At 41.5% G+C, this 21,222-nt stretch overlaps 1 pseudogene; it reads left to right on the top strand.

The window, feature by feature from the left end:
• Positions 1-19,556, top strand: part of LOC106797494 (uncharacterized) — a 38,293-nt pseudogene extending 18,737 nt beyond the window's left edge.
• The last annotated feature ends 1,666 nt before the right edge of the window (positions 19,557-21,222 follow it).

Genomic DNA, 21,222 nt, shown 5'->3' with positions numbered 1-21,222 from the left:
TTGGGCGTCCGGGGAAATCTTCACAGCATTCACCCTTCAGGTGTACACACATTTTTCAAAAATTGGTTATGATAAGTGAATTTTTTTTCTTCAAAGAAAAGTTGGAAGTCATCTCTTTTCAAAAGCATGTTGGTTTTTCAGCTAGACAACTTATTTTTCTTTTTCTTACCTGCTCTCTCTTTTTTTTTTATCATTATCATTTGTTTATTTCTTTGTCTTGTTTGTTTGTTTTTTTTCCCTTTTTTTTTTTCAAGAGGTATTTTGCTACCTAAGCATATGTATATTTTTGTGAGGTGTTTTTGCTATATACATGCATATCCAAGGTATCTTGCTACCTAAACATACATATATATGTTTTGTAAGGTATTTTTGCTGTATACATGCATATCCAAGGTATCTTTCTACCTAAACATACATATATATATTTTGTGAAGTATTTTTTGTTTACATACATGCATATCTAAGGTATCTTTCTACCTAAACATACATATATATATTTTGTGAAGTTTTTTTTTGTTTACATACATGCATATCTAAGGTATCTTTCTACCTAAACATACATATATATATTTTGTGAGGTATGACTACCTTCCGAGCTTGCGCTTGTTTTATTTAAATTCCCAGGATCATGAGCAACTAGGTGCGTCCTACTATAAAAAGTGATCAAATAACAAGCATAGATTCAAAAGGTACTAGGTTCCCTCCTAGTAGCGCTTCTTTAACGTCTTTAGCTGGACGCCTAATGATTTGTCGGTCATGGACCTAGTACTTTGCTTACCTTTGGCTTTGGACTTGGTCGCCTATTGGTCAGCCATGTGGTGTAGGTGTACTCTAACCTTTTTATGGATGAGCTGAGGTGAACTTTAGAGGTGGTGGCGGTGTGTCTATTGCCCACTGCCGGCCATCCCCAGGCTGCTGTGGTGTTTCGCCCTGCGCCTGCCTGGAGACGCAGTACTTCTTGATGAAAGCTCGATTACTAGGGGGCTTGATGACCTTGCTGGGGGCAACAGGCACTCCCTTGAACTGATAGAGACCCGTATTTAGAGCTGGCAACTCCAAGACCCTGTTGGCCTTCTTCGGGTCCACTAGGTGTCTTGCAGGCACGATCCCTACAAATAATAGATGACATCAGAAATCAGTTGGGGGAGGTGCATACTTACCTATGTCATGATGGCATGAGCTTGCGGGGGGGACGGGCGCCCTATAGGGCTGGCAGAGGCCCGTAACCAGAGCTGGAAACCCCAGGGCCCTGTTGGACTTCTTCAGGTCCACTGGGTGTCTTTGTGGGTGCGATCCCTGCAAACAATAGATGATATCAGAAATCAGTTGAACCATATGCATACTTACCCACGTCGGGACGACACAGACCAACTGATACTTTTGCAGGGGGAGATTGGCATTGCGGTCGCTGGGCAAAATGTTGCTAAGTAGCAATGTCATCTATATCTGTGTAAGAGCGGTCATGTCGGTGCGCATGATCTGCACTCGTTTCTTTGCAGCTGCACGGGTGAAATCTTGCCCCGGTATGCATAGTAGCTGTGTGATAGCCTCCCTCTCTGGTTGTGCTTGCACAGTTGGTCGCCCTCCAATATCAGGGGGTGGCCCAGGAACCGTTAAAAGGAAACTACTAGCCCCTTAACCGGGAGTGCAAGTCTCGGTTAAGCATTTAAGGGCAGAGGACCTTAAATTATCTTAAGGTGTGGATGTGGAGCACACTAAAAATGAGGACACGTAGCCCTTTAAAGGTGAGGGCGTGCAGCCCTCTCAAGGCGAGGAGGTGTAGTCCTCTGGAGGTGACGGCGTGCAGCCCTCTGCTGGCGAGGACATGTAGTCCTCTCAAGGTGAGGGCGTGCAGCCCTCTGTTGGCGAGGACGTGTAGTCCTTTCAAGGTGAGGGCATGCAACCCTCTGTTGGCGAGGACGTGTAGTCCTCTAAAGGTGAGGGCGTGTAGCCCTCTGTTGGCGAGGACGTGTAGTCCTCTAAAGGTGAGGGCGTGTAGCCCTACGAAGGTGAGGACATGCAGTTCTCTGATGGCGAGGGCGTGTAGCCTTCTGATGGTGAGGACGTGTAGTCCTCTCAAGGCGAGGACGTGTAGTCCTCTGACGGTGAGGGTAACTAGTACCCAAGGTGAGGGCGTGTAGCCCTCTCAAGGCGAGGACATGTAGTCCTCTGGAGGTGAGGGCGTGCAGCCCTCCGATGGTGAGGACGTGTAGTCCTCTCAACGGTGAGGGTAACTAGTACCCAAGGTGAGGGAGTGTAGCCCTCTCAAGGCGAGGACATGTAGTCCTCTGGAGGTGAGGGCGTCCAGCCCTCTGATGGTGAGGACGTGTAGTCCTCTCAAGGCGAGGGCGTGCAGCCCTCTGTTGGCGAGGACGTGTAGTCCTCTAAAGGTGAGGGCGTGTAGCCCTACGAAGGTGAGGACGTGTAGTCCTCTCAAGGCGAGGACGTGTAGTCCTCTAAAGGTGATAGGTACAAGTACCCAAGGGTCCACCCTTATGAGAAAGCAAGAGATCGACTCATCGAGAGGGCCGGTCATCCTAAATCCACAAGATTAGATGTAGGAAATCTATGCAGTTACCATGATTTTTAGGGATGCAGATGCATGCAACCTTTGTCGTGAAATTTGGTAAATGCGGACTTCATATGAAACAATGCAATGTAATGGAAAGTTGTACAATGTTCATGACATTCTTTCCCTATTTTGTGATTTTGATTTTGATTTAATTTTTTTGGAAAACACAGATTGACTGTCCTTTTGAAAGAGGTGATAATTCATGCAACCTCATCCTATCTTTTTGCAAATCTCTCTGGGAACTCCCTCAGAGTGTGTGTTCTGTTTGATTTAGTCACTTGACCATTTTGGAGTGACGGCAATGGATTCGTTTGATGTTTGATCAATCCATTGAAATCCTAGGGTTTGTCCCCCTTTTTTGTTAAAAACATCGATGGGTGAGAACTTTTGATCGGCCCCTATGTTCACTTGAGGCTCATGCATGGTGCCCCTCATTGCCCCAGTGTAAGGCTTTGAGGTACCAATCGTTGTCTTTCGTCATGACCTTGTAGGAGGGAACCTATTGAGTGAGAACTTCTAATCTGCCCCTAGGTTCGCTTGAGGTTTTTGCATGGTGCCTTTCTTTGCCCCAGTGTAGGGCTTAGAGGTACCAAGTGTTGTCTTGTTTTCACGACCTCGTAGTGAGGAAGAATGAAAGAAGCAGTTGATTCTTGCAAAAAGAATTTTCCAAGGACGAGAAATAGTTGAAGGATCTTTCAGTTGATGGATTAAGTCAAATGACTCCTATGTAGAAGCAAGATGTTTTGATGTCTTGATGATGCTAAAGGATCAAGTGCTTCTAAGTTTTATTCAAGACAAGAATCCAAGAAAATCAAGATATATGATCAAGTTTGATCTCTTAGAATCTTTAGGAAGAAGTTTCCAAATTGAAACAAACAAAAGGTTTGACCAAAGAATTCTATCATTTCAAATTGAGATTTGCTCTCTGGTAATCGATTACCAGCAGTTGAAAATGTTTTAATTCAAATTTTTAAAACCTGTAATCGATTACATAAGTCTTGTAATTGATTACCAGAGGGGATTTTCAGAAAATAATTTCCAAGAGACATATCTATTCAAATGTTTTATGAACGGCCATTCAAATGTTTTAAAGAGAGTTTTCATTGCCCAAACAGTTTTATCCTCTCGAAAGATCAGGAGTTTTTCTGAACTGAAATGTCTTATCCTCTCAAAAAGATTCCTTGGTCAACCACTTGCATATTCAATAAGGAATTTTTGATTGATCTTCATTTTACAATCTACCTCTTTTAAGAGAGATATCTTCTTCTCTTCTTCTTATTTCTGAAAAGGGATTAAGAGATCGTGGGTCTCTTGTTGTAGAGGATTCCTGAACACAAGGGAAGGGTTGTCCCTGTGTGGTTCAGGCTTTGTAAAAGCAGTTTTACAAAGAGAGTGAAAAATCTCAAGTGGGTTGCTTGAGGACTGGATGTAGGCACGGGAAGTGGCCGAACCAGTATAAATCAAGTTTGCATTCCTCTCTTCCTTTAAACTTATTTTATTTATTGCTATTTATCTTTTGCTTTAAAGAAGTTTATTTTGAAATGTCTTTTGAGGAATTCATGTTAAGGGTGCATTGTTAATCCAAAAAGAAAGAGTGATAGTTCAATTGGGGAATAGTCTTTTCATCTTAATTCAACCACCCCTTTCTTAAGATAACTGAGGCCATTTGTCCAACATCCTATTCTTGACAACTCACTTCTCTCTAAAAAGACAGACTTTCCGGAATGAGGTCACATGAACGTCTTGAAAACACAGTCAATCAAATGCTCCTTTTTTTTCTTTTTGAACCCTTTTTTTTATTTTGGAACTTATTTGTTTTGGACTTTACTCGTTGTTTTACAGCAACCCCACCAACGTGCAAGACGAGTAATCTCTGATTGAACGGTCTTGGAAGTCCAAACTCAGGAGCGCAGGTTGCTTGAGCAAACAAACCAATGGCTTACACTCACATTCCGGTGGAATTTGAATAAGAAAATATGTGTTTGTGAGAGGATGAGAGAGACAAGGATGTCCATTTTATCCATATCATTTAGCATTGTAACTGTGGTTTATAATAATGGCATAAACTTGAAAATCCTGATGAGTCATTAGAGACAGCTAACAACAGCCTTCAAAATTGCCCCATGTGTGGAATCTTTTGTCAATGTCAGGATTTACACGCGATTCTCCTCAAATTTCAGCCAGCCCGCATCAATTAGACCTTGCACCTTACGCTTCAGAGCCCTACAATGCTCAATGGAACGCCTCGGGGCTTCTCCGTGACAAGCACACGTTGCATTCGAGTCGTATTCTTGGAGAAATGGAGGTTGATGAACCTTGGCTAGGATTATGGCTACCATTGAATTATCAAGTAGATATGGGAGCAAGTCAGCATAGGACACTGGAATTGGGATGAATTCTACAGGCTTTCTCGTTGCAAAATTCATTTTTGGTTGGTGTTTTTGGTTTTGCTAAAGGTGGTGTTCGTCATTGGAAGTGCGGTAGACATGCTTTGTGGTTGATTTTAGGGATGGCCTTTGTGGATAACTGGGTGGTGGGTAAGGAGGAGGTTTGTTATTGGCTGAGTAATGACATTGTTGGGTTGGTGGGAAACTTGGCCGTATAGGAATGGTAGTCACAGCATGGGTTTCTCCCTCTTTCTCACCCTCTTTATTTGCCCCAGTTTTCTCATTCGTCCAAGCAGGATGATTAAATTTGCCTCTTTTCAGATCCACTTCGATCTTTTTGCTGGCGAAGACCAAATCCGGAATCCTTTGAGGGTGCGCAACCCACTATCTTTTCATAGTAGAGTATCGATAATGTGTCTACCATCACGATCATCGTCTCCCTTTCCATCATTGGGGGTACCACCTGGGCCGCCAGATCCCTCCACCTTTCGGGCGTGTTCTTTGAAAGATCCATCCCCATTTTTGCAAATGTTCTGTAGTTGTATCCTATCCGGAACCATATCAAAATTGTACTGATACTGCCTAACAAAGGCAACCATTAGGTCCTTCCAAGAATGGACTCGGGAAGATTCCAAGTTAGTGTACCAGGTAACAGCTACCCCAGTAAGACATTCTTGGAAGGAATGTATCAGCAATTCCTCATCTTTTGCGTATTCCCCCATCTTCTGACAATACATCTTTAGATGGTTCTTGGGACAAGTAGTCCCCTTGTATTTGTCAAAGTCCAGCACCTTGAACTTGGGAGGGGTGATGATATTGGGTACTAGGAACAACTCTTCTAGGTTAGGAAAGGCATAATCTTTACCTCCTTCAATGGCCCTGAGCCTTTCCTCTTTCCCATTTCTGCCATAGCATGAGGGTTTTTAACCGCTGTGGAATGTGAGGGTTGTGGTTGTGGGTGACACTGAGGGCCCTCCAAAGTGTTTTCAAAGGATATACCACCAACTGCTTGCCCTTCAGTGGCATATCCGAGCCAAGGCTCGAAGTCAACTAGATCGTGGTGGGGAATTTCATGTGTCTCCCCCATGGTTTGAGAGATATGTGCCTGATCAGATTGAGATTATTGGTTCTCAATGAGTATCGGAGTGGAGTTATTGAGATTTTCATTGAGAGTGTATGCCACATTGGGTGGTGTATAGTTGGGAGGCAAGCCATATGATGGGAAGGCGTGCTCGTTTTGAATTTGCACATCATGGGGTCGTCCGTACTTCCCAAATCTTTGCCTACCATATTTGAGGTTGGATGATTCATTTGCTTGAGGCCAGATGGGAGCATCGGGTTCACCTTAGCGACAGCGCTAGTAGCGGCAACCATAACCACATTGGCTTCCATTATCTTCTTCATGCTCATCATGGCCTCCATCATTGTGGCCATTTGCTCTTTCATGGCCTCCATTTCGGCCTTCATCTTCTCTTGCACCTCCTCTGCTTCACCCATTACTCTAGCTCTAGCACGAGTTTGATAAGGGCGCCGTAAAGCATGTTCTTTTCTTTTTTATAACAATGATTAAGTTCGTTTTTCTTTTTTCAAGGAAAGAATGTAATGAACAATGTGACCAATGAAAAGCATGGATGTATGTGAATGATGCAAGTTGAAGTATTGCAAATTTTTATGCAGGACATGGGGTTGAATCAATTTAGATTTTTCAACATGGTTCATGACATCTTGGTCAAGGTGAAACTGGAAGTAACAAGGACATCAACAGTCCTAAATGTGTTTGGCAGTAGACGAAACAGTGATGTAACTCGATTCATCTTTTGCCCCAATTTTTGCAAGAGGGTACTTCCATACTTCAACTTGACTTGATGAACTTTTTTCGAAAAAGCATGAGCTTAGTTCAACCCCGTAATCCAAGGAATGGCAATTATGATCGCCAATACTTCAACAACCTTTCATAGGGATGAATGGCTCAGGCATACTTTAAGCTATGCATGGAAAATGTAATTATGAAATTGAGATGCCCGAAGAAACATCATTTCCTGGTTAACCATGCATTAGGTACCATGTTCAATTATTTTGTTTTGTTGTTGTGTATTTTTTTTTTTTTTTTTTTTAGAAATGGGTTTATGATCCCAACATGGTTGGCTCATGGTGCCTAACACATGCAACTAAGAATGTAGTGTGAAGTTTCACGCTTCCCTTTTTTTGTTTTTGTAGAGGAAAACACAAGGATGAGCAAACATGAAAACAAATGGTATGCAATTTTGCAGATCAAAAAGTTTGTTGAACGCATATGCATGATGATGCAATGACTCATGCAAAATGTGATGCTGGAATATGATAACGGACAAATGCATGAACGATATGTTCATTATGATGCCATGAAGAGATGCTTATGCGATGCATGATATGAATGCATTTTACGGACACGAGAGCCCGGAAAATTATCTCTTCTTACTTGCGCATTTGGGGGCGCAGTGCCCCATGTGTACAATTAAGAAGGTGATATGAACCTTCCGGCTTCCCGTGACAAAGGACGAGACCAACATAAATTGCATGCTAGAGATAAAATTTTGGAGTGACTTGATTCGCACTGATTTTTGGAGTAAAAACGTGGGATAAACTCATTTTTTTCAAAAAGTTATAACTAGTCAAGATCTGAGCGACAATACAAACTTCCTAGCGGTTTCTAATCATATGGTCCATTAAGTCTATCATATGCTGACAATAGCTGAGAAGTCCGTGGATCTCCTTGGGGGCGGAGTAGGTGTCCGCCATTGCTTTGGCCTTGGCTAGCAATCGGGGAAGTTCTTGACTCCTGTTCAAAGTAAGAGCAAATCGTTCCGTCCACATTGTTGCCTCTTGGTGCAATGAATCAATTACCCTTTCCCTTGCTTCCCTTTCTGTTGATATCTTGGCGTACTCATCCTCTAGCCTTTGCTCGTGAGTCGCCGCTAGATTTAGCTTCTCTTTGCACTTATCGATGATGGCCCACATATTCCCTTCAGTCTCGCTTAACTGTTGGGACAAATTTCTTTTCGACCTAAGACAAACCTTTAGCTCGTCCTTCAAGATCATGCCTTTGACCCGTGATGATTCCTTTCACCTCTTCGGAGATCATGCCTTTGACCCGTGATAATTCCTTTCACCTCTTCGTTCCAAGGCTTCAGCTGTGGCCATATTGACGTCCCTTAGTTTATCATACTCTTTTCAGACTTTGATGGCTATGAACTTGAACTTCTCTTCGACTACCCGGGCTCTTTCAAGCTCTGCCTTTAGGGCTTGTACCTCATCACTTTCTTCCGAAGCTTTAACCTCATCGTCTCTCACAGTCTTTAGATTTGGGAGCCAATCCAATCCTTGTGTTCGGACTCTCAGCCACTTATGATAGTCGCCGATGATCCCATTACTGCTTCCCCTAAGCTCTTTGTCCTTTCTTCACGCCGCATCCCATGCCTTGCGAACTCCTTGGAGTACCCTCGCGTTGTGGTCACCGAAACCCCGTGCGATGAAAGGCGTGATGCTTTCGTCTGATGGCACTCCTCTCATGGGGTAGCCAAGCTGTCTTATGGCAAGGACGGGATTATAATTAATACAACCCCTTGTTCCATCAAGGGAACATTTGGACATCCTTCGCATGAAGATAGAATCCTGATTCTTCCTTCCTTCTAGCGAGGGAACCAATTAACAGACGCCCCTCTATGCTAGCCAAGAGTTGGTCCCAATTCGTCTTTCTTTTTTTTCGACGCACGAGCGGTGACCTTGTAGCGGATAGACGAGCCTACCTTCTTGGAGAAAAAGGTGCGAAACCAGCCACACATAGAGAGCCGGTGTACAACAAACAATTCTTGCGCCGCTCTTTTCACATCTCTGATCGAACGTGTCATGCATGGCCAAAATGGCGACGACCGGGCTTTCCTTGCCATGATGAAAGGCGAGGAAAGCGTCAATCACTGCTAGGTCCACTAACCCTTCCATATTTGGAAAGAGGACACCTCCAAAGATCAAAAGCGCCAAGATGTCAATAAAAGAAGTCCATTTGCCTTGATTTTGCCAAGGCCTTTGCCCTTTCCTCTGAACACTTCCTTGGTACTCCGACTACTCCATTTCTGTTTTGCTTTACAAGGTCCAACTCTTGTGCTGAGATTTTCACTACCTTGGCAACTCTTGTCGTGGAGGGATAGAACCCAGAGAAAAGATATGGCTTCCTTCCTCCCAGTGGGCATCCCAGGATTTCTTCAAACTCTTTCACAGTCGGCACTAGCTGGAAGTCCTCAAATGTGAAGCACCTTAGGGGCTGGTCATAATACTGGGAAAGGGATGCAATCGGTTCCATGGAGACTTCTACCCTAGCTAGGTCCCAAATCTTACCATAGGCTTTGCGGAAGGCTTGCCGTTGAAGTTGACCCATTAACTGCCCCAACTCTCGTAAACTAGTGGCCTCTAAGCTCTTGATTTTGACTTGATAGAACCTCTTTTTAAGCGAAGGCTTTTGACTCGATCCCATGTTTTACTAAAGTGAAATAAAATCTAGTGCGAATCAAAACTCCGACATCTATCATGGGTGGAATGGATGAATGCATGAAGAAATGCATATGACACAGATGCAATTTACTAATACGGGAGCCCGAGAAATTGTTTCCTTCTTGGATACAACATTTGGGCAGCGTGGCACCCAACGTATGTTTTTAAGAAGGCGACACGGACCCTCCGTCGGTTTGCTAAAGTGAGGGGATCAAAGACGAAACCCACGCATGATCCATATGCGAAAGGCACAACACGGGGATGTACATAGTAGGACAATATTCACAAACAAATATAAGCAAAAGGGTATATGATACTTATGCATGGCAGTGTGAAAAATGGCACGCAGCGTGTTTGCTCCGTGCCCCTATTTAAAGGGACCTATATGGGAGGGAACTAACTAGGCTTTTAGTAATAACCCCCAAGGTAGTCATATCTCTCTTGATGGTTTCTAGAGGTATCATCCCCTTCGAAGAACATACAGCAGCAGTAGGGACTACTAGCAACAATATGTTTCCAAAGAGAAAAACTCTAGATGAGGGTTCACTGTAATCAAGCAAGTCGGAGACCTAGCATGATCACAGATTCACCTCCACTCCTTATGTTCCCATGAACCCGGGTATAGGGCCCTTTTTCAACTCACAGTGTGTGCAAATAGTGTTGGTGTTTGTGTGCATCAAATGAATAAATATTTACCTCATGCATACATTTTAAAACGCACTAAAAGCAACAAAGAGTTTATATTCACAAGAACCTAAAAAATAAAGGGAAACCAACAAAGGAGAAAGTCATGATAAAACATTGCACAAGATTAAACGGCCTAACTCTCTAAATATAGTCCCCAGCGGAGTCGCCAACTGTCGCAACCTACCCTTCGGCGGGAGGGCGACGCGTGACTCGCGGGATGCGTGTTCCATGAAAGGAATACGCGCGGAGTCGCCACCAACTTTTATTTGAGGAAAACGTCAGAAAAACCGGAAAAGACGCGATCTATGAACTTTTAAGTGAAAGGTTCGGGAGTTGTATTTACGCACGGGGAAGGTATTAGCACCCTACACGTCCGTCCCAAGGGACGGCAGCCTTTAATCGAATGTGCAAACATGACTTTGATTTTTACGTTCCCTTTTATGTCCTTATATCCTTTATACCCTTTTTATATTTTTTTCTTTTTTGTGGTCGACAAGGGTGTTTCCCTTTGCTCCTACGTATTCCTCAATTTGGAATGAGAAAATCAGACCTACGTAGTTCTTTCTTATCAAGTGATTCTTTTTTACTTAAGTGGTGATAATTTTAAGGCGTTGGACCTTAAAAATGATCCATTTTACTTAGTGGGAAATTGAAATGACAAACTTCAAAAGCCTATTTTTATGGACGAGCTTGACTAGGCGAGTTGATTTTAGCCTTAGTTTCACTTTAGTTATTAGTCAATTCGATTAAGAATGAGAAATCCCAAAGAGAAAAACGTCCGATTGATTTTCCGCTTTATTTTGCTAAAAGATGTTTTTTTTATTATTATATTATTTTTTACCTCTTTTTGATTTCCAACGTGGTTACGGCACGACCGAACGGTCGGAATTCATTTTAACCGAAGTTAACGGATAATACAATTCAAACGTTCGGTGGAAATTTATTTTATTTTTAAGTTAAACGAGAAATGACTTAAGTAAAATGGCTTAAGCACGTCAAAAGGGGGTATAAAAAGTAAACAAAACGAGAATAAAAATGCACGAAACACAATGTGGACCACTACGGGTACATAGAATGAATCGAAAAGCTTGGTTCGAGGTACTTACCCGTTGAAGATCGAAGAACGATGAAGAACGAATGAAGAACGTCGAAGAACGGTCGAAAACCTTCACGAAATTCCTCACGGAAAACGTTACGGAAACGTTTCGGAAGCGCCTCGGCTTAGATTTTCTTCATGGAAACAATTTTTCCAAGCAAATTCGAAAGAGAGAGAAGTGCCTAAGGGGCTGAACCCTTTTCTTCTTCACTTCCTCCCCTATTTATAGCAAAATAGGGGAGGTGGTTGCCGCCCAGCTCGCCCAGGCGAGCCAGGTTGCTTCCTCCAGAAGCAACAGCCTTCTGGAGGAATATTCTGGAGGGCCCAAGTGGGCCTGGGTGCTATTTGCACCCCCATTTTTACTAAGTACACCCCCTCTGCTTTTTTTTTGGTGATTCTTTTTTTCGTAAAGTTACGGAAACTTACGAATTTCGTAACGATACTTGTTTTTTTTCCGTAATGTTACGGAACCTTGCGGATTACATAATCATCCCCTTTTTGACTCACGGAATGTTACGGAACCTCACTTAATTATGCAACGATGCTTCCATTTGATTTCCGGTGTGTCACGGAAATTTACGGATTGTGCATCAATATTTTTTTCAGTTTTCCGGCATGTCCTGGAATTTCACAAATTGCCTAATGATGGGTGCCAAGCACCTCACAAGGACCAAAGAAAGGTCGCATGTCATCAAGCAAAGGTCCCCGGACGAAATTAGGGTATGACAAACCCTTTAATCCAAGGAATGGCAATTCTAGTCGCCAATACTTCAACAACATTTCATAGGGATGAAAGACTCGGGAATACGCATGCTATGCATGAAAAATGTAATTATGAGATTGAGATGCCCGAAGAAACATCATTTCTTAGTTAGCCATACATTAGGTACCATGTTCAATCATTTTTGTTTTTAAGAGAAACAGGTTTATGATCGCAACATGGTTAGCTCATGGTACCTAACACATGCAACTAAGAATGCAGTGTAAAATTTCATGCTTCCTTTTTTTGTTTTTGTTTTGTAGAGGAAAACGCAAGGATCATGCATAAGTAAACATGAAAATAAAAGGTATGCAAAAAGCATCTTAGATGAGATGCTTGGTGATGAAATGACTTATGCAAAATGCAATGCATGAAATGATAAGTGACAAATGTAGGAACGATACGTCCATTACGATGCCATGAAGAGATGCTTATGCAATGCATGATATGAATGCATTTACGGACACGAGAGCCCGGAAAATCATCTCTTCTTACTTGCACATTCGGGGGTGCAGTGCCCCATGTGTGCAGTTAAGAAGGTGATATGGACCTTCCGGCTTCCCGTGACAAAAGACGAGACCAACATATGACACATGCGTGACGACACAATGCAAATGCGCAACAGGGGGATGTACACAGCATGGCAATATCCTCAAATAATCACACAGCAAAGGCGCACATGACATTTAGGTTATATGCATGGCAGTGTTTAAAAAGGCACGCAGCGTATTCACTTTGTGCCCCTATTTTAGGGACCTAAATAGGAGGAACTAAAAGTCTTTTAGTGATAATTCCCAAGGTGGTCATATCTCTCTTGATGGTTTCTAGAGGTATCATCCCCTTCGCAAAAACATATTGCGGTAGTAGGGACTACTAGCATCAATATGTTATCAAAGAGAAAAACTCTAGATGAGGGTTCACTATTATCAAGCAAGTCGGAGACCCAACATGACCACAGATTCACCTCCACTCCTTATGTTCCCATGGACCCGGGTATAGGGCGCCTTTTCAACTCACCGTGTGTACAAATAGTGTTGGTGTTTGTGTGCATCAAATGAATAAATATCTATCTCATGCATACATTTGAAAAAACACACTAAAAACATCAAAGAGTTATATACAAGAACGTAAAAGAAATAAAAGGAAACCAACAAAAAGAGGAAGTCATGATATTGCACGAGATTAGAAGGCCTAACTCTCTAAAAACAGTCCCCAGTGGAGTCGCCAACAGTCGCAACCTACCCTTCGGCGGGAGGGCGACGCGGGGGCTCATGGGTGCATCTTCCATGGGAGGAAAATGCGCGGAGTCGCCACCAACGTTTATTTGAGGAAAACGTCAGAAAAACCAGAAAAGGTGTGGTCTACGAACTTTACGTGTGAAAGGTTCGGGAGTTGTTTTTGCGCACGGGGAAGGTATTAGCACCCTACGCGTCTGTCACAAGGGACGACAGCCTTTAATCAAGTGTGCAAATATGACTTCAAAATGGTTTATTTTCCCTTTTTTATGTCTTTTTGTGCTTTTATGCTTTTTTATGTTTTTGTATTTTTTATCTTTTTGTGGTCGACAATGGTGTTTCCCTTGCTCCTACGTATCCTCAATTGGGATGAGGAAATCATACCTACATAGTTCTTTGAGAACTAAACGTTTGTTAAGTTGTTTTTATCTTTTTTTTGCAAGATATATTTTAACCGAAAAAAAGTCGTTTAAGGCGTTGGACCATTTAAACGATCTTTTGATTCTTTTGAAAGGAGAGAAACGTTAAGGCGTTGGACCATTAATGATCTCTTGGGGTGGTCGACAAAAGCGGGGCTTTTGCTCCTACGTATCCTCAATTGTGATGAGAAAATCAGACCTACGTAGTTCTTGCAAAAGTGGTCAAGTTACATGTTGATTTTATGCTTTTGAACGGTCCATGTTAACCGATAAAAGCACAGAGGACCATTTAAGGCGTTGGACCTTAAAACGGTTTTTAGTGATTTTTGCGGACAAAGCTTGATTTGTTAGTTGATTTTAGCCTTAGTTTCACTTTGGTTATTAGTCAATTCATTCAAGGAAACTTCCAAAGAAAAACGTTCGATTGATTTTTTTTATTATTTTATTCAAAGATATTTTGATTATTTTATTATTATTTTGCCCTTTTTTTATTTAACCGTGGTTACAGTGTGAACGATCGGTTAGATTTTGCTTTAAGAGTGATTAAACGAGATTACAACGCAAATAATCGGTTGAAATTCATTTTATCATTTATTAGGCGAGATAACGGCTTAAACGATCAGTTAAAGCTCGTTAAAAACGGAAGAAAAGAAAACCGAAAGTGAACGAAATAAAGATGAAAGCCAACAAAACAAGAAATGAATTGAAAGTTTCGGATTCGAAAACTTACCGGTTGACGAACGAAGAACAAACGAAGAACGGATGAAGAACGGTGAAGAACGACGGAAAACCTTCACGAATTTGCTCACGGAAACATCTCGGAGGCGTTACGGAAGCACCTGGGCTTGGATTTTCTTCACGGAAACAATTTTTTTCACCCAAAACAGCTGAAATGCATAGCATAGGGGTTAGGGACCCTTTGGAACAGCCTCCCTTCGCCTATTTACTAAATACACCCCCCTTTTGTGTTTTTTATTGATTTCTTTCTGAAACATTGTGGAACTTTACGGATTACGTAACAACACCTATTTTCTTTCTAGAATGTTTCGAAACTTTACGGATTACACAACAACGCTCTTTTTGACTTCCAGAATGTTGCAGAACTTTACGGATTGCGCAACAATGCTTGTTTTGACTTTTGGAATGTTGCGAAACTTTATGGATTATGCAACGATGCTTGTTTCGAGGGTTCCGAAGGGAGCAAACAAGGTTCAAGGACCGACCACAAGTACTCCCGGACAAAATTAGGGTATGACAATGAGCCTCACCACAGGCGGTACAACCTGTAACCTGCAAAACAAAAGAATGTGTAGGTTGACCAATAGACAGTTTAGTTGGCAACTTACCAAGTGTTTCTATTAAAATCTCAAGTTGCTTAGAAAGCAACTTATTCTATGTCAATAAAGCGTCATGTGATGAAAGTTCTAACAAGCTTTTCTTTGTGGGTTGATGGGTTATGTCGTGCAGAATGGCATGATCACTGGCTGGCATATTCTCAATTAGCTCAGTTGCTTCTTCCAAGGTCTTCAGCTTTATTTTTCCCCTTGCAGAAGCATCTAGTAGTTGCTTGGTTTGTGGTCTCAGTGATGTGTCATTATTTTCTCCTATTTCTTAACCCTTTTTGTCACCATTTTAATTACTGATTAGCCTTAATTGCAAAATTAATTATGCATTTTTATCATTTGGGCCTACTTGATTAATTTTGTGTTTTTAATTTAATTTCAGGAGAATTCTAAGCAATTGGGCTTGGATCCAGAATTTGGCTGAACCGGCTTGGACATAAAGAGAGCAGACAATTTTATTTTATTTCGTCCAATTTTATTTTATTTGGTCCAGTTTTATTTTATTTCGTTTTTGGGCTTGGAATTAAAATAGATTTGTAAGCTTTGGGGGTGAGGACCTATATAACAGCACCAGGGCTAGTGGGGGACTGTTCACATATTTTAGGGTTTTGTATTTTCAATTTCGTGTTACTGTTTGCACTGTTCACGTAGCAATCAAATTTCATTTCTGCTTCAAATTGCAATTTCATTTTCTACTTCTGCCTTTGAATTCGTTTTCGTTTCTGCTGATTAATGGAAGACTAAGTCTGCAGTGTTGTTTTCTCTTGAGGATCAAGCACAACTCTCTTTGAGGTTTAGTTATTACTATTGAATTCTGATCAGTTTTTCCCTTTCACCAATTGCTCTGTATTCATTGCTATTAATCCATGCATGCTTAATGCTTGATTAATTGTCTCTGTGTTTAATTTACGTTCATGCTTAATCAACATGTGAGAGGGATTAATTGGTTTATGTGTTGCTTAATCACATAATGACAGCCTTATGTTAATTTTCGCTTAGCCAATTAATTTCGGGTTGGATTAAGTCGTTGAACTGATTAGGGATAAATTCTCGTAACCTATGATAAGAGACTTGCCTTTGAATCAAGGGGAAACAATATGTTTTAATTCTGTTATTTTCTTATTCAAGTTTGCTTGCTGTTTAAATTACAAAAACAAACAACCCCCCCATCTTGTTACTGTTTGATTAACATATATTATGAACATTTGGTTGATCATTGCTCACTGAGAGACGACCTAGGATCACTTCCTAGATACTGCATTTTTAATGTTTATTTGATTTGGGTACGGCCTCAATCAAATTTGGCGTCGTTGCCAGGGAGTAGTGGTCCAAAGGTTCATAATAGTGTTTAGTTGTTTTGTGTGTAGCTCTGTTGTTTAGTGTCGTGAGTGTGTGTTGTTTTGTTTTGTGTAGTGTTCTATTTTGCATTTTAAGTCCCATCTCCTATTTAGCGCTTCCCTGTTTCAGTTTTGTGTAATGTTGTGAACAGTGATTAGTGACTGAGAACTAGTGACTGATTTTGCAATTTAATTGGAAATTTTTTTTGATAGTTAGAGTTGTTATTTTTGGCTGATTTTTTGTGTGGTAGTTTCTTTTGGTCCATATTTTGTGTGAAAGATACCAGAAGCACTTGGTGTTGCTGAATTTGAGAGACAAAAATTTTGGGGACTTGTTTTTAGCAAAACTTAAAACGGCCATAACTTTTGCTCCAGTTATCAGAATGACTATTATTATATATGCATTTGGGGTAGAAAAAATTTTTGCATACTGTGGCATTCGGCTTTAGCCAGTTGGGGTTCCCCAAATTCGAAAAATCAGTTGTTTACTAAGTTTTTTTTATTTTTCAAGTATTATTGTCTTATTTTTCTAAACTTTCCTTAGGTAGTTTTCATAGTTAGACTTTGAATTTTTGTCTGAAAATTTTTGTGCTATCTTTTCATGATTTTAGGGTGTTGCTCACAAAATTTCAGCTCATTTGGATATCGTTTGTCTATAGTTGTAGTTTTAACCCTCCCCTGGTGCTTGTTTGAGAAACACATGATTTGATGCATATAGTGCATGACTAGGGGCAATCCAGGTGATTTACAACCCTTTGATCCTTAAATAGATACAACCTTTCATAGATTACTTAGGCATAGTGTGCATCCTGATCATTCTGTGCATCTTGAGCATTTTGAGCATTCTGAGTATTTTGTTGCTGGTGATTCTGAACATTCTGATTTTGAGCATTCAACTACTAATTTTCATACTGAGAACATGGCTCAACCTCCACCTCGTGAGAGGACTCTTAGGGAGATGGTTGCACCTGATTTCACTTATGAAAGCTTGTGCAATCAATATCCTGATGAGGATGTTCCATATGTTCTCAAGACTGGACTAATACATTTGTTGCCCAAGTTTCATGGTCTTGTAGGTGAAGATCCTCATAAGCATCTTAAGGAGTTCCATATTGTATGTTCCACCATGAAACCCCCTGATGTCTAGGAAGATCATATCTTTCTAAAAGCTTTTCCTCATTCTCTAGAGGGAGTGGTGAAAGATTGGTTGTACTACCTTGCTCCCAGGTCCATTACCAGCTGGGATGACCTTAAGAAGGTGTTCTTGGAGAAATTCTTCCCTGCATCTAGGACCACTTCCATCAGAAAAGACATTTCAGGCATCAAGCAACTTAGTGGAGAGAGCTTGTATGAGTACTTGGAAAGATTCAAGAAATTGTGTGCAAGCTGTCCTCACCACCAGATTTCTGAGCAACTCCTTCTGCAATATTTCTATGAGGGTCTTAGCAACATGGAGAGGAGTATGATTGATGCTGCCAGTGGTGGAGCTCTTGGTGATATGACTCCTGTTGAAGCTAGGAATTTGATTGAGAAGATGGCTTCCAACTCCCAACAATTCAGTGCAAGAAATGATGCTATTGTCCTTAGAGGAGTCCATGAGGTAGCCACAAATTCATCTTCACCTGCTGAAAATAAAAAGCTTGAGGGAAAACTTGATGTCTTGGTCAACCTAGTAACTCAGCTTGCCATGAATCAGAAATTTGCATCAGCACTTGTTGCAAGAGTCTGTGGTCTATGTTCTTCTGCAGATCACTATACAGATCTTTGTCCTTCTTTGCAGCAATCTAGAGTCAATGAGCAACCTGAATCTTATGTTTCAAACATTTATAATAGACCCCCTCAGCAGCAAAACCAACAACAGCAGAATAATTATGATCTTTCAAGCAACAGATATAATCCAGGTTGGAAGAATCATCCAAATTTGAGATGGGCAAGTCCTCCACAACAACAACAGCCTGTCCCTCCTTTCCAGAATGCTGCTGGTCCAAGCAGGCCATATATTCCTCCTCCAATGCAGCAGCAACAACAACAACAACAAAGACAACAAGCAACTGAGGCCCCTTCTCAACCTTCCTTAGAGGAGTTAGTGAGGCAAATGACCATCCAGAATATGCAATTTCAGCAAGAGACAAGAGCCTTCATTCAGAGTCTGACAAATCAGATGGGGCAGATGGCTACTCAGTCGAACCAAGCTCAGTCCCAAAATTCTGACAAATTGCCTTCACAAACTGTGCAGAATCCGAAAAATTTGAATGCCATCACCTTGAGGTCTGGCAAGCAAATTGAAGTGACTCCACCAGTAGCAGCACCTACACCTGAACTTGTCAAGCTTCATTCTACACCTGAAAAAGAGGATGAGATAGTTGCACAAAAGAGAAAGCTTCCTGATCATGAGGGAGTTAACAAAAATTTTCATGCAGGTGGACCTTCTTCTAGTAGTTTTGACTTGAACCAGCCTCCTATCCCTCTTCCATTTCCACCTAGAGCAATTCCAAACAAAAAGATGGAAGAAGTGGATAAGGAGATCTTAGAGACCTTCAGGAAAGTAGAGGTGAACATACCTCTGCTAGATGCCCTCAAGCAAATTCCAAGATATGCCAAGTTTCTGAAGGAGTTGTGCACCCACAAAAGGAAGCTCAAAGGAAATGGAAGGATTAGCATGGGCAGAAATGTGTCAGCATTGATAGGTAAATCTGTTCCTCACATTCCTGAGAAATGTAAGGACCCAGGTACTTTTTGTATACCTTGCATTATTGGGAACAACAAATTTGAGAATGCCATGCTAGATCTAGGAGCATCAGTTAGTGTCATGCCTCTGTCCATTTTCAATTCCTTATCTCTTGGACCTTTGCAATCTACAGATGTGGTGATTCATTTGGCAAATAGAAATATTGCTTACCCCGCAGGTTTCATAGAGGATGTGTTGGTTCGGGTTGGTGAACTTATTTTTCCTACTGATTTTTATGTTCTTGATATGGAAGAGGGATTTTCCCATGGTTCAGTTCCAATTATTTTAGGCAAACCATTTATGAAAACAGCCCGAACCAAGATAGATGTTTATGCTAGCACATTGTCTATGGAATTAGGTGATATTGTTGTTCATTTTAACATTCTTGATGCCATGAAGCATCCATCTGAGGATCATTCTGTTTTTCATGCTGAGATACTGGATCAAATTGTTGATGATTATATGTTTGATTTTGATTCTCTTCATGGTAGGAAGCATCCATTGTTATCTGATCTGCATACTTGTTATTCCTCATGCAATGAATCTGAATCTGAGTTTGAATTTGATCCTGTATCTGAGAGTAAATTTGCATTTGAGTCTAGTTCTGATTTTTTGGATGTTGTACCTCTTGATGTTGATTTTTTAGAGTCAAAATGCACTAACCATGTTGCAGGAAGTACATATACTTCTGACTTGCTTTATGAGGTACAGGCTGAGGAACCTTCTTCTTCTCCTACCCTGGTTCCTCCCACTGTTCAGCCACCACCCGCACCGGAGTTGAAACCCTTACCAACAAACCTCAAGTATGCCTACTTGGAGGACAAGGAAAAATTTCCAGTGATCATCTCTGCCTCCCTTAATGCTAAATAAGAGGAGAAGTTGTTGCTAGTGCTCAAGAAGCACAAGAAGGCCATTGGATGGACTTTAGCAGACATTCTTGGTATTAGCCCATCTACTTGCATGCATATGATACTTTTAGAGGATGGAGCTAAGCCAGTGAGGCAGCCACAGCGGCGACTCAACCCCATCATTCTAGATGTGGTGAAAAAGGAGGTGACCAAGCTCTTACAAGCTAGAATCATCTACCCCATTTCTGACAGCCAGTGGGTGAGTCCAATCCAAGTGGTTCCTAAGAAGACAGGTCTTACAATGATCAAGAATGAGAGGGATGAGCTTATTCCCACAAGAGTGCAGAACAGCTGGCAAGTCTGCATTGATTATAGGAGGCTGAACCTGGTAACCAGAAAAGATCACTTTCCCCTGCCATTCATTGATCAAATGCTTGAGCGCTTGGCAGGTAAATCTCATTACTGTAGAACAAAGGATCAAGCTGAATGTTTTGATGATGCCAAAGGATTACATGAATCATATGCTTCTCAAAGAATTACTCAAGACAAAGCAATTAGAGATTGTCATACCCTAATTTCATCCGGGGACCTTTGCTTGATGACATGCGACTTTTCTTTGGTCCTTGTGAGGTGCTTGGCACCCATCATTAGGCAATTTGTGAAATTCCGGGACATGCCGAAAAACAAAAGAAAATATTGATGCACAATCCGTAAGGTTCCATGACACACCGGAAATCAAATGGAAGCATCGTTGCACAAATAAGTGAGGTTCCGTAACATTCCGTAAGTCAAAAAGGGGATGATTATGTAATCCACAAGGTTTCGTAACATTACAGAAAGAAAACAAGTATCATTACGAAATTCGTAAGTTTCCGTAACTTTACGAAAAAAGAATCACCAAAAAAGGGCGGGGGGTGTACTTAGTAAAAATGGGGGTGCAAATAGCAACCAGGCCCACTTGGGCCCTCCAGAAGGCTGTTGCTTCTGGAGGAAGCAACCCTGCTCGCCTGGGCGAGCTGGGCGGCAAGCATCTCCCCTATTTTGCTATAAATAGGGGAGGAAGTGAGAAGGAAAAGGGTTCAGCCCCTTAGGCACTTCTCTCTCTTTCGAATTTGCTTGGAAAAATTGTTTCCGTGAAGAAAATCTAAGCCGAGGCGCTTCCGAAACGTTTCCGTAACGTTTTTTGTAAGGAATTTCGCGAAGGTTTTCGACCGTTCTTCGACGTTCTTCATTCGTTCTTCATCGTTCTTCGATCTTCAACTGGTAAGTACCTCGAACCAAGCTTT

The sequence above is a fragment of the Glycine max genome, chromosome 2 (assembly GCF_000004515.6).
Source record: "Glycine max cultivar Williams 82 chromosome 2, Glycine_max_v4.0, whole genome shotgun sequence".
Taxonomy (NCBI): Eukaryota; Viridiplantae; Streptophyta; class Magnoliopsida; order Fabales; family Fabaceae; genus Glycine; species Glycine max.
The sequence above is the reverse complement of the archived record's forward strand: the minus strand, read 5'-3'. Positions and strand labels throughout refer to the sequence as shown.